The sequence below is a fragment of the Carcharhinus amblyrhynchos genome, chromosome 10 (genome assembly GCF_965287045.1).
Source record: "Carcharhinus amblyrhynchos chromosome 10, sCarAmb.v2.hapA, whole genome shotgun sequence".
NCBI classification, from domain to species: Eukaryota; Metazoa; Chordata; class Chondrichthyes; order Carcharhiniformes; family Carcharhinidae; genus Carcharhinus; species Carcharhinus amblyrhynchos.
This window is the reverse complement of record NC_137333.1, coordinates 70,652,425-70,663,396: the sequence shown is the minus strand read 5'-3', so window position 1 is coordinate 70,663,396 and position 10,972 is coordinate 70,652,425.

The following is a 10,972-nucleotide window of genomic DNA, read 5'->3' as shown; positions in this document are numbered from 1 at the left end:
ACTATTGTGCTTTCACTACCTCCCCCGGTAACGAGTTCCAGACACCCACCACCCTCTGTATAAAAAAAAAACTTGCCTCGTACATCTCTTTTAAACTTTGCCCCTCACATCTTAAACCTATGCCCCCTAGTAATTGAAAACTGAGCTGGCACACATCCTCCCATATTGAGCTGCAGCTCCCCTGCCCCAGTCATCCCTCTGCTATCCTCCCCTCCCTCCTTTGTTTCCAATACCCCCAGTCTGCCTGCCATTCCCCCAACTTGCCTGTTCCCTTCACCCTCCTGTCTCTACCTATTCAGTAACCTCCACTACCATGCTGGACTCTGCTGATAGAATACAGTCCTGTCGGCAGCACCCAATGTAAACAATCTCATCTGTGCACTGAAGGATTCAGTGCAAAAAGCCCTGTCTGTGAATCCCACATATCGCATGAGAGAACAGCTTTGGCAGTGGTGACGAGTGGAAGCAGTGCTGTTGTAGGTAGGCTTTAAAGTTGTATGCACCTTGAAGACATGAGTGAAGTGAAGGTCGGCAGGTGCACACCTAAACCTAGCCATGAATCAGATTGATTTAATTTCCCACTGCTGTGGCGCATAAGTAGACAGGAGAACACGATTCAAGTGAGTTGCATTTTTAATGAGTATTTAAGATGTTGAAGTGTGCAAATTGGGTTCCTGACATGTCAGCGGTCAAGTTGACCCAGCATTAGGCCATTGTAAAAGTGCCAAGAGGAAAATTTTGACTTGCTTTTCTGTCAGCAGAAATCCAACTTTTGGTCTTGCTCTGAATTTTACGCACCTGCCCATCATGACTGGAAAATTACACCCTTTTTCTTTCATGATTGGAAAAACTGCATGTTTAAAGTCAGAAGTCTACTGCCAGCTGTACATTTGGGCAAATTAATTTTAAAATTCTATGATATGATTTGTTACTAAACATTTGCATTTCTCTTTCTTGCATTTTTCTTGTCCTAATACTTCAATTCTCTTAATTTGACTATGAGTTAGAGGTAAAGCATTGGGTTATTGCACTGTTTAGAAGCAATGCACTTACATGGCTGTTGTAACACTCTGTCAGGTTTGGCACAGTGACCTCTGTGTGTCTTTTTGTACCCATAGTTCCCGAATTTAGAAAAGGACGTTGATTTGACACACATTGACTGTATATGTAGTAGTAATGTGGCAGAGAGAGAGTCCGAGAGCACCACACAGTGGTTGAGTATGAGTCCAAGTCATCGGTATTGGAGAGAGCCACAAAATGAAACCTTTGATGAAGTTGAATTTGCTTTGCAATCTTCAGACATGCTAGTTCATTTTGACCCAAAGAGAGAAAGTGTCCCAGTGAGTGATGCTTTACCAGTTGCCGTAGAGGCAGTATTGCCTCTACGAGGAAGACGGTGTAGAACGGTCCATTGCTTTTTGCATCACGAGCCTTAACTGATGCCAAGATTTGTTCCCAAATTGAAAAAAAAGGACTGGTCATCATTTATGGAGCTAATTCCACCAGTATGTGTACATGGGCGTTAGTTTGTGATCATCACTGATTTCAAGCCACAATGGTTTATTTCATGAGGAAAGTCTTTTTGTCCCTGTTGCATCAGCAGAATTCAGTGGTGGGCCTTACTTCTAGCAGCATACAAAGTATAGGGCAGCAGGATGACATAGTGGTTAGCATTGCTGTATCACAGCACCAGGGACCTGGAGTCGATTCCCGGCTTGGGTCTCTGTGTGGAGTCTGCACATTCACCCCATGTCTGCGCGGATTCCCTCCTATAGTTAGAAAGACATACTGGTTAAGTGCATTGACCATGCTAAATTTTCCCTTTGTGTACCCGAACAGACGCTGGTGTATGACGACTAGGGGATTTTCACTTAATTGTGGTGTTAATGTAAGCCTACTTGGGACTAATAAATAAAGGTTAAACTTTGACTATGTGCTGCAACACAAACCAGATCCCAAAATATCAGATGCAGATATGCTGAATCACCTTTCACTGTCTTGAACAATATCACCACCTACAAATGTGTGGCCATTGAGAGGGTTGGCTTATGAGGAGAACCTGAGAAGATTGGGACTATACTCATTGGAATTCAAAAAAATAAGGGGAGATCTTATAGAAATATATAAGATTATAAAGAGAACAGATAAGATAGGAGCAGGAAGGTTGTTTCCAGTGGCAGGTGAAGCTAGAACTAAGGGGGAGCAGATTTAGAACCAAGTTGAGGAACTTCTGCCAAGTGAATCAGTTGAGGCTATCTCATTGAATGTTTTTAAGGCAAAGGTACATAAATTTTTGAACAGTGTAGGAATTAAGAGTTATGGTGAGCAGGTGGATAAGTGGAGCTGAGTCCATGAAAAGATCAGCCATGACCTTATTGAAAGGTGGAGCAGGTCTAGGGGCCTGATAGTCTACTCCTGCTCCTATTTCTTGTGTTCTTATTACCTCAAGAAATAGTGTTAGCCTGCAACTTCTTGGATACTCTGCTAACATTATTGAAGGGGATTCGGAATTGGACTCAGAGAGACCTCATAGTAAAACTTGTGGTTCTTGATGGATGGTATTGTTTCCGGCTCAGCAAAGGTGATCTGAGTTGAGATGACGTAGTGTTACTGTAGATGTCTAAAGTAGTGATTCCAGGTCGGACCAAAAATGAAGATGCTTGCCAGAAGTTATTTGGTGGTCAGGCATTGATAAGGATGTTGAAAATCTAGTCAGGCATTGTGATCAAACCATTCGCAACATACACTGCCTCCTTGGTTCACTTGCATCCTTGGGAGTTGCCTGGTTGACTTTAGGCACGTTTCCATGTGGATTTTGCAGGTTCCATGTTCCTAATTGTTGTTGTTGCCCATTCTAAGCTACTTGAAATTCATGAAATGAGAGCAGCACGTTATCTGCACCAATCTAAAACTATAATAAACCGTTGCTATGTATGATCTGCCGGAAGTTTTGGTTTCTGATAATGACACTGTCTCTCTTTGAGCAGTGTTTCAGTATTTTATGCAAAATAATGGAATAAGACATGTGTGGATAATATCTATTGTCCAGCATTAAATGGCTTAGCAGAAAGAACTGACAAATGTTCAAGTCAGCAATGAAAAACAGCCAGGTGCACTGTTATGTTCGTTTTCATGTGACTCTTCCCTTGATACAATGGCAAACACCAACTGCTGTCCGATTCAGAAGTTCTTTATTCTTCTTACTTATGCAAGCTGGCAAGCCTTTGCTACATAACTTCCCCTCAGTGCTGGGAGTCAGGTAGCAAAGGCGTGTTGAATAATGGGACAGTCCCCCTTTATGTAGTTTTACAATCCTCATGGTCACATGTGGTCTGATGCAATATAGCTAATCACAAGACACCCTTTGTTCTAGTCAGGTTAACCATATCTAAGGTCGTAATATGGTTATGTTGAAAGAAAGAGAACTGTTAATGGGTAAGTTCGTTAATCACAGATGTCTTAGGCTTGTCATTTTGAAATCAACTCACAGCAGGCTAAAGTTATTTATGCCTTTCACACCCACACCACTGATTTAGCAGGTTTTTGCAAAAGCTCGTAGTTGCATGAGATGTTAACTCCTTATTATCTCAGCACATTACAACTGAAGCTTGCTAGATTCCTCCTCACTTATATGACAACAGCACATGCTACTATGTGAGTATCCGCCATAGAGCTACTAATGGGGAAGCGCTGCTGCACCAGACTTAACCTAAGTGGTCCCCAATTTAGCAGGGAACATGAAAATGAAACAGGGTGTACAAAAGGAATATCACGATTCTGTTGAGGATGATAGGTCAGTGAGGTAATGGAGTTAGTACTTGTCTGGAGTCTGGATCCCCAGGAATAATAACAAAAACTGGCCCATCCTATCTGGTTGACTTCCAGGTCAGGAAAGTAAGGAAACATGTAGACTACACAAGGAAGTGAGAAACTAAAACAATACAAACAGAGCAGGATGATCCAGTGTAATCTGCCAGCATTCCTCCAATAGTGCCAAGTTCAATGGGGCCAATTGTTTCAGAGGAAGGCCCCCATATTGTTTTCAAGGGAACTGGAGCAGATATGTGCACTAACACACCTCCTGGAACTGCAAACCACCCGACTGTTACTCAAGACATTGCTGCATCACTGAGGCGGAGCTGAGATATTCTTGGAGAATTTGCAAGTCTTCTGATATCCCTTTTTTTAAAATATTTTATTATTTATCCTAATAAATAGTTGTCTATTTACAAGTAGGAAAAAGAACTTAAAGGGGGAGAGAGATGTCATAGTATGGCAGTTGAGCACCAGATCAAGCTTGCGCTTTGTGGTGGTGTAGTGAGTCCAAGCTTGCAGAGCAGCAGTTGGAGAGTGGTGGTTGAGTGCGAGTCCAAGTTCCTGCTCTGCGGTGGTGGAGTGTGAGTCTAGCTCATGGAGCAGCAGTTGGAGAGCAACGGTTGAGCCCTGATAGTTGACCCCTGGGGAGTTGGGGACAAAAGTGATTTTTGTCATTCTCCCTTGTTTGGTTCAAATAAACAATTGTTGCTTTCAAATGCTGTATAGTTGTTGAGCCTTGTAATTATTACACATGCACATATATCTCCAATGTTCAACAAAGACTCTTCATAAGTGGGCATTTCCACTAATGCTATTTTAAACAGACTTGTTGAGGATGAGATAGAAATGATAGGGCCTCACAACATTATTGCTCTTGCCCTGCCAGTTGTAGAGGTTGCAGGAAAGGGAGGTGCAGTTGCAGTCAGTGTTTGTGATGGAGGAGTAGATATTGGGATGTATGGTATGGAGGCTGACCAAATGTTCCAACCTGGATGATATCAAACTTCTTGAATGGATATAACTGCAATAATATTCGAGTAGTGAATGAGCTGACTCACTCCTGACTTCAACCTTGTGGATGATTGAGAGGCTTTTATGAATTAAGTAGTAAACCACTGATTGTAGACTAACCAGTCTCTGCCATGGTGTTCTTATGGCTTGTCTAACTCATTTTCTTGTCCCTGAGATGTTGGTTGTGGCGGCCTTTTCAATGGTGTGTTGAAGGTCTATTGGAGTGACTGGACTCTCTCTTCAAGATGCTAATTATTTAGCATGTATGTAACAGATGCTAAACGTCAATTTTTAACCTAAATCTGGATGTTATCCAAGCCCTGTTGTGATTTGTCATGGGCTGCTTTATTATTACCCACAAAAGGAGCTTATTAATGTTGAACTGTAATCAAACAACTCCACTCCGGCCTTTATGATTGACAGAAGATTATTGAGGAAGCAACAAAAAATGTTTGGCTAAGCATGCTTCTTCAGTGATGTAGAACTCTACGATGCAGAAGGAGGCCCTTCGGCCCATCGAGTCTGCACTGACCACAATCCCACCCAGGCCATATCCCATATCCCTGCATATTTTACCCGCCAGTCCCTCTAACCTAAGCATCTCAGGACACTAAGGGGCAATTTTAGCATGGCCAGTCTACCTAAGTCACACATCTTTGGATTGTGGGAGGAAACTGGAGTACCCGGAGGAAACCCACGCAGACATGAGGAGAATGTACAAACTCTGCACAAACAGTGATGCAAGCCTGGAATTGAACCCAGGTCCCTGGAGCTGTGAAGCATTGGAGTATTCTCCAACAATGGCAATCATCCTTTGTGTCAAGTATGACTTCACACACAAGGATTTCCTTTGAATGCCATGGTTTAGTTTTGCTGGAGCTCTGTAGTACCAATAGATTGCTGTTTTGATGGTAAGGACAGCTACTTTGGACCATTTTGATTTGGATATCCGAATCCAAGCAGAGTAGGAAGAGCAGGGACCTCAACAAAGAGCAACAGTTTTTCCCCTTCCTCCCCACCATGACATCACTCATTTAATGAATGCTTACTACTTTTCCATTTAATCAGGCTTTCAAACTTTACTATAAATTTTGAATGCATGATCTAGGATGCCAGTTAGCACTGAGGGCATGCTGCATTGTCAGAAATGTTGCCCTTTATCTATTATTTTTATGCAGTTGTTAACTGATGGCCTGTCTACCTGCTGCTAATTCATATGGATGTCACAGATCCCATGGCAGTATGCAAAATTAATGAGAAATTACTCCAGTGTCCAGACCAACATTGTTGCTCAACCATTACAACCAAAAACAGTCACTCAGTGCATTACTATTTATAGTTATTGCTTTGTCTAAACTGGCTGTTGCATTTGTCTAGATAAGTCACTACATTACAAAATAATTAATTGTGCATGAAATGCCTTGGGATGTTCCTGGCAAACATAAGAACATAAGAACATAAGAAATAGGAGCAGGAGTAGGCCATCTGGCCCTTCGAGCCTGCCCCGCCATTAGAGAAAGCTAAGACTTTACCTGTTAAAAACCTGTTTAAAATAAGTTTAAAGCACTTTGTTCTTTGTAGAACTGTTTAAAGCATTTACTTATTGTATTTACTGCTTTAAGAATTGTGAGGGAGTGATTATCAGGCAGTTGTGGCCCATCAGCTTTAAATCAGCGCCAAGTTTAAAAGGAGGCCTGGTGTAGATAGCGGGCAGCGTCGGAGCGGGCAGCGGAGTGAGAGGGAAGCAGAGTGAGCTATTAGGGCTTAATATCAAAAAGGGCTTGAAGGTAAAAAGGCTAGGTTGAAAGAACAAGGAAAAAAAAAAATTTTTTTTTCAAAACTACTACAGCAAGAAACAAGGAAAAATTTTTTCCCACAACAAATTATATTGAATAATGGAGGGGCATGTGATGTGCGGTTCCTGTATGATGTGGGAACTGGTGGACCCCAGGGTCCTTCCCAGTGACCATGTCTGCAGTAAGTGCAGGTTGCTGGAGGAGCTCCAGCTCAAGGTGGATGAGCTGGCCTCTGAGCTACAGACACTGAGGCTCATCAGGGGGAGAGAGGGTGCCATTGTCAATGGGGTGCAAGTGACATCCACCCCCTCTAGACTGGCTAAATCTAAGGGTCAGGGACAAAAGGGGGCTGCTGGGAGGAGGAAGGGGGGTGAGGAGCGGAGGCCTCAGCCTCTTAATCTGCATAACAGGTTTGAGGTTCTTGCTTCCACTCTGGAAGAGGACGAGGCAGGTGAGGTTGGTGAGCAAACTGCACACGGTACAGTGATGCAGCAGGACATAGGCAAAGAGAAGGGGAAAAGGAACGTAGTAGTGATTGGAGATAGTGGGGTGAAGGGTATTGACACTGTCCTTTGTCACAATGACAAAGTGCACAGAAGGGTGTGTTGTCTGCCTGGTGCTCGGGTACAGGATGTCGCAGCTGGGCTGCAGAGGAACCTGGAGTGGGAGGGTGAGAACCCAGTTGTGGTGGTACATGTGGGTGCCAGCGACGTAGGCAAAGTGCGGACTGAGGATCTGGGGAGGGAGTATGAGAAGCTGGGAATGGAATTAAAAAGTAGAACCGACAAGGTGGTCTTCTCTGGGCTACTGCCTGAACCGAGTGCAGACGGGCGTAGGGTTGACAGGATAAAGGAAGTGAATGGGTGGCTCAGAGATTGGTGTGGGAGGAATGGGATCGAATTTATGGGGCATTGGCACCAGTATTGGGGTAGGTGGGACTTGTTCGGGCGGGATGGGGTTGGTCTGAATCGTGCTGGGACCAGAGTGCTGGCGAATCGAGTAAAGAGGACTGTAGACAGGGCTTTAAACTAATTAGGTGGGGGGAGGGTGCGAGGGTAGGTGATGTTAGGAGGTCTACAGTTAAGGATAGGGTACAGGTAAGGGAAGAGGCTGAGGATGCCCCAAGTGGTGGCGTTATGGCAAATAGGGTCCAGAAGAAGGCTGGGATGAAAGCGCTTTATCTGAATGCACGAAGCATTCGGAATAAAGTGGATGAGCTGGTGGCGCAGATCGACACAAATGGATACGATCTGGTGGCCATTACAGAGACGTGGCTGCAAGGTGACAGGGACTGGGAGATGAATGTACAGGGCTATCAAGTGTTTAGGAAGGATAGGCAGGAGGAAAGAGGGGGTGGCGTAGCTCTGCTGATTAAGGACAGCATCAAGGTGGTAGCAAGGGATGATATTGGAGCCAAAGAGCAGAAAGTGGAATCGTTGTGGGTGGAGATTAGGAACAGCAAAGGGAGGAAGACGCTGGTGGGTGTCGTCTATAGGCCCCCGAATAATGATCTGGAGGTGGGGCGGGCTGTTAACGCGCAAATAAGTGCGGCGTGCAGGAATGGGACGGCAGTAGTTATGGGGGATTTCAATCTGCATATTGATTGGTCGACCCATGTTGGACGAGGTGGGCTCGAGGAGGAGTTCTTGGAATGCTGCCGGGATAGTTTCCTGGAACAGTGTGTGTTGGAGCCGACGAGGGAGCGAGCTATCTTGGATCTGGTGCTATGTAATGAGGCGGGTAGAATTAGGGACCTTGAGGTGAAGGATCCTCTTGGAGAGAGTGATCATTGTATGGTGGAGTTTCTGTTGCAGATGGAGGAGGAGAAAGTGGGTTCCCGGACACGTGTCCTTTGTTTGAATAGAGGGGAGTATGGTAGGATGAGAGAAGAATTGGCGAATGTGGACTGGGGGAGCGCGTTGGAAGGTAGGTCTGCTGAGGAGCAGTGGAGGATCTTTAAGGAGATCTTTCTTGGTGCTCAGCAGAAATTTATTCCGATGGTTAAAAAGGACAGTAGGAAGAGAGGTAATAAGCCGTGGATAACGAAGGAGGTGAAGGAAAGTGTTAAATTAAAAGCGGAGGAATTTAGAGTAGCTAAGAGCAGTGGGCGAGAAGAGGATTGGGAAAGGTTTAAATGTCAACAAAGATTGACAAAAAAGTTGATAAAGGAGGGTAGAAGAAGCTATGAAGCTGGGCTAGCGCTTAATATAAAAAAGGATAGCAAGAGTTTTTATAAATATATAAAAAGGAAGAGGCTGGCTAGGGTGAACGTTGGTCCCTTAGCGGATGAGAAAGGGGACCTAGTGGTAGGGGATGGGGATATGGCTAAGGTCTTGAATAACTTTTTTGTTTCTGTCTTCACGGAGGAGGACGTGAATAATTTGCCGGGTGTTAGCGATGGAAAGGTGGTAGGACTGGAGGGTCTTAATGACATTACTGTTACTAGAGAGGTGGTGCGCGACAGACTGGAGGGGCTGATTGTGGACAAGTCCCCAGGACCGGATGGAATGCATCCGAGGGTTCTGAAAGAAATGGCGGAGGTGATAGTGGATGCCTTGGTGGTTATTTTCCAGACGTCGCTGGATTCCGGGGAAGTGCCGGAGGATTGGAAAACGGCTAATGTTACGCCGTTGTTTAAGAAGGGTGCCAGGCAAAAGGCGGGGAATTACAGGCCGGTTAGTTTAACGTCTGTGGTAGGTAAAATGTTAGAATCCGTCATTAAGGAGGAAATTGCGAGGCATCTTGAAGGGAATTGCTTGATAGGGCAGACGCAACACGGTTTCATTAAAGGGAAGTCGTGTCTGACAAATTTACTGGAGTTCTATGAGGATGTGTCTAGGGCGGTGGATAGAGGAGAGCCGGTGGATGTGGTCTTTCTGGATTTTCAGAAGGCGTTTGATAAGGTACCTCACAAGAGGTTACTGCAGAAGGTCAGAGGACATGGAGTTGGGGGTAGGGTGTTAGCGTGGATAGAGGATTGGTTGTCAAATAGGAGGCAGAGAGTGGGGGTCAATGGGTGCTATTCGGATTGGCGGTTGGTGACTAGTGGGGTGCCCCAGGGGTCGGTGCTGGGGCCTCAGCTATTTACCATTTATATAGATGATCTGGAGGAGGGAACCGAGTGTAGGGTGTCGAAATTTGCTGATGACACCAAGATTGGGGGAAAGGCAAATTGTGCGGAGGGTGTGGAGAGTCTGCAGAAGGATCTAGATAGGCTGGGCGAATGGGCCAGGAAATGGCAAATGGAATTTAATGTTGGCAAGTGTGAGGTGGTCCACTTTGGTAGGAAGAATGGTAGGAAGGACTATTATGATGAGGTATTGTATGAATGCAAACTTTTTTTTTATAATTCTCCTAGGGCTGCTTACTGTTCTTTCCCAGAAGTCTAAATACAAACTGCCTGGGAATTAACTATTCTTTTCCATTGTGAGAGATAGAGAGAGAGTAGACCACAGGAACCTGTTACCCTTGGCAGAGATTTCAAAAACCAGGGAAATGGCAGAAAAATTAGTGGGGACACGAGGAAAAACCTTTTTGCACAGAGAGTGATGGGTACCTGGAATTTGCCTGAGTTGGTGGTGAGGACAGAGACCCTACACTTGTTTTAAACCAGGATCTGCACCTTAAGTGTTGTAAGTTGTAGGGCTATGGGGCATGTGCAGGAAGGTGGAATTAGAAAGGACACCTGGATGTCTTTGGGTTGAGGCATGGACTAGATGGGCCGAATGCCCCACTTTGCTGTATAATTTCTATGGTTCTAAGTCCCACCTCAAACTCAATGTATCTATCCCCAACTTGCAATCTTTATATGGAACTCAGTTTGGTGTGGGCAGATCTCTATTTCATCATTTTATGCTGTTGTGCACGTTTCAGTGGCATATATGAATAGAAAACGTTAGTGATTTCGTGCCTTTGAAGCAGCAGCCAAATGTTGATGTGTGCTTTTGTTTCTGTTCTATCCCTGGCCCTACAATCTTTCTGATCTTTAATGCTTTGTAAGATTATAAGAAATAGGGATATGATTTGGTCAATTGCCTCCTTGAACTTCCTCTGCCAATCAATATGATCGTGAATGATCTGATTGTGGCCCTGCCCCCTTTGACTCCCTTGTCAGTAAGAAATCTAACTAAGTTTTGATTATATTCAGTAGCTCAGCTTCCAGGGCTTTATGGGTACAGAATTCTAAAGTGCGTTGACCTCTGAGAGAAAATATCCCTCCTAATGTGATAAAATATGACCCCATATTTTTAACTGTGCCCCCTCGTTTATTACTCCCTTACGATATCCACCCGCCAAGTCCCCTCAGAATGTTTCAGTGAGATCACCTCTCATTCTTCTAAACTCCAATG